The sequence below is a fragment of the Notechis scutatus genome, chromosome 1 (assembly GCF_049901735.1).
Source record: "Notechis scutatus isolate UNSWTSFEM ecotype Mainland chromosome 1, rNotScu1.2, whole genome shotgun sequence".
Taxonomy (NCBI): Eukaryota; Metazoa; Chordata; class Lepidosauria; order Squamata; family Elapidae; genus Notechis; species Notechis scutatus.
The window spans coordinates 198,498,480-198,505,718 of record NC_142009.1 but is presented as its reverse complement, the minus strand read 5'-3'; positions in this window follow the sequence as shown (position 1 = coordinate 198,505,718).

The following is a 7,239-nucleotide window of genomic DNA, read 5'->3' as shown; positions in this document are numbered from 1 at the left end:
TGTTCCTTGTAAGAGCCACAAGCTGCGAATACCCTAAAGGGGAAAGTTTTTTTTCTTTGTTCTACTCTCCTTCCTAAAGTGACAGCGGGAAAAAAAATCTTTTTGGCTGTGAGTGGGAAGGGAGAGTGAAAAAAAAATCAGAGCAAAATTGGAAAATAAGGAGAAGATTGCCTAGAATTGCAAAGAGTTTAAAAACTTCCAAAAAATATATTTGAAAAGGATTTGTGATTACTTTAACCTCAGAAAGAAAAAGTGAAGAAGAAGAAGGTATCTAAAAGAAACAGTCTGTTTGGATTGTTTGGTGATTTTGGAACCTTTGGAAATTATTTCTGATTAAATCATCTGGGTGGTTGTTTGGAAAAACTTTTTCTCTACACAATGGCATCACCTGTGGATGGATTGGAACTTATATATCAAAAATATGAAAGAGAAAAACAAGGAGGGGAAGATGGACTTGGCACTATTTTTCAATACTTAGAAATGGCGGTTTATATTTATGCGAAGCAGAATGAGGATGATGGGGACAAAGAAGAAGAAAAAGCCATCTTTGATGAAAAAAGGACTTTGATTGGAGACGGGAAAAAGGAAGAGAAAAAGGAAAAGAGGTCTTTAAGATCTGAAAAAACAGCCCAAAAAGAGAAGAATAAGGTGAAAAAGGGACATTATGTTAAGAAACAACAGAAAGGGGGAAAGCAGAATAAAAGGGAGGTGGAGAGACAAGGGGTTAAAGAGGATAAGGAGAAGAAGAAGCAAGGGAGAAAGGAAGGGATGAGAAGCTCTAATGGTGGGGAGCAGGATATTAAGAAGCAAAAGTTTTTCAGAGATAATGGATAGATCTTATTGTTAATGGGATTCTAGAAAGGTACATAAGATTGCATTTTTATATCTGTATTTAGAAGTAATTATAGAAAATTAGAAATAATATGTAGCTTAAAATGTGATAAAATATTTAACATAAATAAGTGAAATTTTTGTTAAGAAAAAGAGAGTACTGTAATGAAATATGATTTAAGATTGTGATGTAGGGGGTAATAATTGTGGAAAGCATAAGTGTTCCCACAAAGGCATAATATTCAATTGAAATTGATAAAATATTTAAGATATAAATGATTGTTAAAATTAATGATTAGAACATGGTATACTAGCAAAAAAATTTGTGAAATGAGATTTGAAGTAGAAGAAGGAGGAACATTTCAATGTAATATTGAGCTATAATATGTGATGTTGGGGGGGGGGGGATAATTATGGAAATAGGGCTCTCATAAAAGTATGTGATTTAATTGAAAAGTAATGAGTTAAACGTCTAAGATATGAATGAATATTAATATTAATGAATAGATTTGTATTATTTTTGATAATATAGTATAATTTTAGAACGTACCAGATAGAATCCCAATGTATGTTAAATGTATTTTATATTAGGTACTATAAATATAAGGGAAAAAGATAAAGGCATCATACTCCATATAGTGTACAGGAGAAGTATTTCTTCTTTTTTTTAAAGAAGAAAAATAAATGATTGGCTGGAATAGAACAGACAAAGAATAATAAATATTAGGATATGAATTGAGAGGAGGAAAAAATAATAAAATAAAATTGAGAAAATTTAAAGGAGAGGAGAAGTTATATAGAAAATTGAAAATGTTAATAAGATATGAAATGGTATGTAAAATGAATATGAAACTGAACTTGTGTCTGTACCAAGAGTTTTAACCCGGGACTAAGCAACTTTCAGAAAAGATATTTTTTATGCTTTTATGTTTTGTGTTTATGTGTATTTATGTATTGTTTGTCTTGAAAATAAAACTTGTTTAAAAAAAATATATATATCTGAAATCCTCATTATTAAGATTTTGCATATATGAAAGCTTTTCATATAAATAAATGCCAAAGGCGGGGGAGGGGAGGAACAGTAATGGGTCAGCCCTAAACAATACCCACTGAACTCCATTTGGAGGAGGGTGGTTGGGGTTTTTTCTTTCTTTCTATTTGTGTCTTTATTTTAGAACAGTAGTAAATTTCAGCAAAATTGGTGCCTAATTGGTGTTATGTTTTTTTAAAAAAATTAAAAATACCCCAAACCTTGTGAGACCACAGCACCTCTCAAGATTTCTAAGATCTTAAGGGTTATCAGTTATTTTTGAATATTTTTGAACTTTTTTTAAAAAAAATTACATTATGTTCATTTGAGTGGATTGATAACATTAATACCTAGTTAGTACCCATTAATACCCATTAATTAGTACCCATTAATACCTAGGTATTGATCCCTATGTTAAGGGGAAATTTTTTATAAAAGTATTGAAAGGCAAATATTGATAACATGGCACATTGCAGGTTGATGCACTGGCAAATTCAATGTAGGCTTTCTTTCTGAGAGGAAAGATATCTAAACCACTATTTGAAGGGCAGTGTGGGATCTGTCTCATGTGCTAGTTGTGGGGGAGGGGTATTCAATTCTTCTAGCAACTTCAGGTTCTCATTTGGTCTTTTTCCAAAGGTCTTTTCCTTGTCCTCTTCTATGGAGCACAAGAAAGGAAATGGTCCAGTGCAGCCTTTGCCTCATACCCCAAATGGACAGAACAGACTTCCTGGTTTTGTCTTTTCAGTTTATAATTTCATGGCAGAGCTATTGAGAAAACACACACTACACACACACACACACACACACACATTTATTTATTTATATGGATTCTGAAGCAATGGAACCAAAGACTTGTTTTTTCTGATTCAAAAATAATTATTTTTTATTTCACAATTTTTGTGTTCAAGTCCAACCACCAGCCTCTGGATGGTGTACAGCAAAAGCAGGAAAAGAAATGGAGAAAATGCATTATAACATCACTTTTAACAGAATAAACAACAGTTGCTCAACAATTATATTATGGGCCAAACAATTATTCTTAAACTATGGTCTAAGGAACAGAAATGAAACAGAACAATTTATTAATTTATACCAATCCAATTGTTTATTCATTGCTAACTCATTAAACAACCAAAACAAAATGGCAAAATGATGCCTATAAACATGGACATTGCCGGATGGAGAAACAGAAATCGAACGGATTATATTATTGGTACAAGGAGGTAACCACTCAGTTATAATAGCAAAGACATGACTGTGGAACAGATTACAAAGTACCCATGTACAAATTCAAGTCAAGCTAAAGTAGAAGAACAAAGTCAACAAAGTGATGTGATCTTGAGCACATGCTCATCATGTTCAAGGAGAAGTTCTGAATCCCATTGATAGGGAGCCAGAGGAACTGAGGAATGAAATCAGAAAAGTTTATAAGGATGAATGTGAAAAGAGCGGGGGGAGGAGGAGGAGGAAGAGGAGGAGGAGGAATACTTAGTGTGTAGTGGCAAGATGTGTATTACACAATGCTATACTGTAAGCTTTATGTAAAATCAAAATGTTTACTTAACCAGACACTGATTTAAATTCTTTTCTGGCTTTGTAAAATAATATACTTAACTGTAGATGAATAGATTGGGTTCATGCAATAAGACACACACACACACACACACACACACACACACACACACAAACAATTTGCAATGCCATCACTAAGTAATTTCTAAGAGCCAAAGGTCATCATCTCTCCAGATATAAGTAGTCTGACAAAAGACTAAAGCTGTGTGAAATTGTGACATGATCCTTGCCTGTGACAGTTGCAGTCCAGACTAATAATGTCACCCACAAATTCACACAATAGATCTGCCAATGACAAACTTCCATTGTGAAGTGCATTATTTATACACATGGTTTTTAAAATACATTTTGTTCACTCTTATCAGACAACATGGAACTTGCTTCTGATCTTTTTCTGATTTGAAGTCCGCAATGTATGAACCTTTTCTAGAGCGTAGAAATATGGGGTAATAGGTGTGATTTGGGGGATTTGGCTAGACCATTATATGACGTAATGTAAAAAACTATTTAGACGCTAGAAAACAATGTTTGAACCATTCTGTGTTCTGTATTGCTCTTTAACAAAGCCACACTTCATTACTGGGATCTATAAACCACAATGGTTAAGATCATACAACAAACTAAACCACGTGGAAAGAAGCAACATTTTGACTTAGTGCAATGTGTCCACCAGTGGTGGGATTCAAATATTGTTATCACCGGTTTGGTGGGCATGGCTTGGTGGGCGCGCTTTGCGCGCATGCATGCACTTTGCATGCACGCGTGCGCCAAACGTGCACTTTGTACAGGCGCAGAGGCATTCTAACTCACCTCCTGCAAGCCTGCACTCTCCCAGTCACTTCAGCAGCTGCCACACAGCAAAGCAGCTGTGCTTCAAATTCAGAGGATAAAGGTGAGTATGGGAGCCTGGATGGGCGGGTGGGCACAACAGCAGAGCGGTGGAGAGAACCGTTTCATTCTCCACTGCTCATCGCTGCTACCGGCTCGGCAAAACCAGGCCGAACCAGTAGAATACCACCACCGGCTTCCACAAAGCAAATGAAAAGCAGATGGAGCACAGGGGAGTTCAGAGAGAAAGATGGATCGACGGAAACCAATTTCAGAATATGGATGGATGAGTAGCTTCTCTTGGTTTGTATGACAGCCCATACTTCCATCCTTTTGCACAACATCATCTTTGGGAGAATATAGTACCACTCTATTAACAAAGGCATCAACAGATCAGAGCACTGAAGTTTCACTTCTACAGTTCCATTTCCTGAGGTCATGTTAATAGTTTCATTAATTTGTAAACGTTTCCCAGGCTCTCTCAAGGAAAAAAAGGTTACCAGACCTTTATTAGGACAATCCAATCCTCTCAAATTCCTGAAGTTGAATCTCCAATTGCACAAAAATTGATTTACTTTCTTGAGACACAAGACTTCCTGTTTCCAACCAGATTGGAAACGACAGAGGAGCCTTTGAAGTTTAGCAGTTCCAGTAACAAAAAAGGAGAAAGGGGTCCTTGGTTCTCTCTGAGCTTGCTTGTTTTCTTGCTGACGTTTCATTACTCAAACTAGGATAGGTGACCACACTTGGTAAAAAGGAGAGAAAAGAGGACAAGAGAAGTAAAGGGCAAGAACAAGATGGATGGAATGTGAGGAAAGGATTCTTGGTATAAATGGTCTATTTTCACAATTTCATTCTTCAACAAAGTCTCTGGATCTGAATTGTTGAAATTCTAAATTTGATTTGCTTGTGTATGAAAACCAAGGGGTGTATTTTAGCCACCTAAATTCAAAACTGAAATCCTACTAACTTGGGAATACGTGGGACGGAATCACTTCCAGAACTCTGAGGAATGTGTAATTTGCAGCAGGCGGTTTGTTACAGATTTCAGGGGAAGAAAGCAGAAGACAAGATCCTGAATCAAACAAAAGGTAATTTATCAGTGTCGGCTCTTTCCCTGTGGGCTTCGTTGTTTTGTGCTCTACTCGCATATATGGCAGCTTGGTTTTAGAACAAAAGTAAAGCTAGCACTAAAATGAAGATCTTGGGAATGGGAGCAGGAGCTTCTGGGAAGTTTTTCAAAATGTGTACTTTAACAGCACAACTACAGAGTACACAATTCTATATAAACTGAAACGATCCATGTATCCCCATTCCATTATCTTAGCATCTGTTCCTTATAAGAAAAAAAAATCTACTTAGTGGAGAAGATCCACTTTTCTGTGCCCCATTCTCTCCAATTATTACTTAATTATATACAAGCAGAATTAAAAGAAACAAAAAATTAAAACGCACATCACCCTAGCCTGGTGTTATGCACTGACACCAGCTGAATTAACAATCGGAGGGTCAACATTTGCAAAAGTAAGGACAAAGCTTACAAGCTTTTGGATCCAGCTAGCAACAATGTGCACCTCAGGATAACTTTAAACAATTGCAATTAACAGGCTAAGACAAAGGATTAAAATTAAAAAATGAATCATGTGGCACTTGCAGCTTGCTTGTAGAACAGCAGTAAGCCAACTTAATCCATTTTAATTCAGAGAAGGAGCAAAAAACAAAACAAAACCACCCAACATCTCCTGGTGCAAATGAAATAGATTTGGGGAGGAGGGGGTCGAGTTCAGCTCCTGAGAAAGTGCGATACACTCACCTGTGACAATTCTTTCCGGGAATAATAAAGTAAGGGAAGTCTCTTAAGAACTCTGAGTGACTCCGCAAGGTCCCGGGAGATCAGGTGTCAGAGTTGTCTATCAGATGCCTGAAAAGAAAAAAAAAGAGGAAGCATTAACGCACCACTATTGTGAAACAGTTGTCATTGACTGATCAGGCTTTTTAAGCAAGCTTTCACAGTCAATGAAACCACCTGAATAGATGAAAGCCAGACAGCTCCTGACAAACAAGGGACTGTGGAATATTCATTGTGCATCTGTGAGGGAAAGATTAATGCATTAGAAATTAAAATGGGACCAGGACGTATGATCTTGCTCTAACACTTGGCCAGACCTGTGTCACCCATTGCTAGTGCCTGAAGTCGACAGACAATTCTGCCAGGGTAACTGAGAATCATTAAGCGTCCTGCTATTGTGTGTGGTGAATAATAAAACTTTCCCCCATTCTTCGCCTGGAACCGACAATGAATAATTCGGGAGCTATTTGCAATGTTAACAGCACCTATCTTGCCCATCCATTCCGTTACGATAAGGAAATATGCATTTCAACAGTCTGTACAGATATGGATTCACAGGCATTTCAAAGGACACCTGTCATTCAAGTGAAGGACCTGTCAGTCTCCAGTGTGTGAGGGTGCCAAGAATATGGCCAAAAAAGATTATCTAGACTTTATTTCTTTTCCCCTACCCAACTCCGATTATAACGTTGTTACATTTACCATGGACTGACAAGCGATTTACACTCACAGTCGTTATGTATTTAAAGCTGAAGATGCAGGAGGGAAGGGAGGAATGAGTCCTCTTCTTAGCCACCACAATCCCAGAGGTCTACAAGGACCAAATGTATCATCACAACAGTGCTCAAGTCCACACTGGGTGTCATTTTACCATACATCAAGATCATTTAATCCATAGGTGAATACCAAAGGTGCCAGTGGCCAAACTGTAATTCTGGGGTGGGGGTGGGGGGGTGGGATCAGAATCCTAAAAGACTAAGGAGTAGGAAGAAGCAGTTCAGGAGGACAGTTCTGAAACTTCAATGACCTTGGCAAAGACAATTAATGGAGTAGGAGGATGAGAGAGAAAGAACAACATCTATCATGGAATCCTCTTTGCTGCTATTGTTTTCAACTAGAAGTTAGG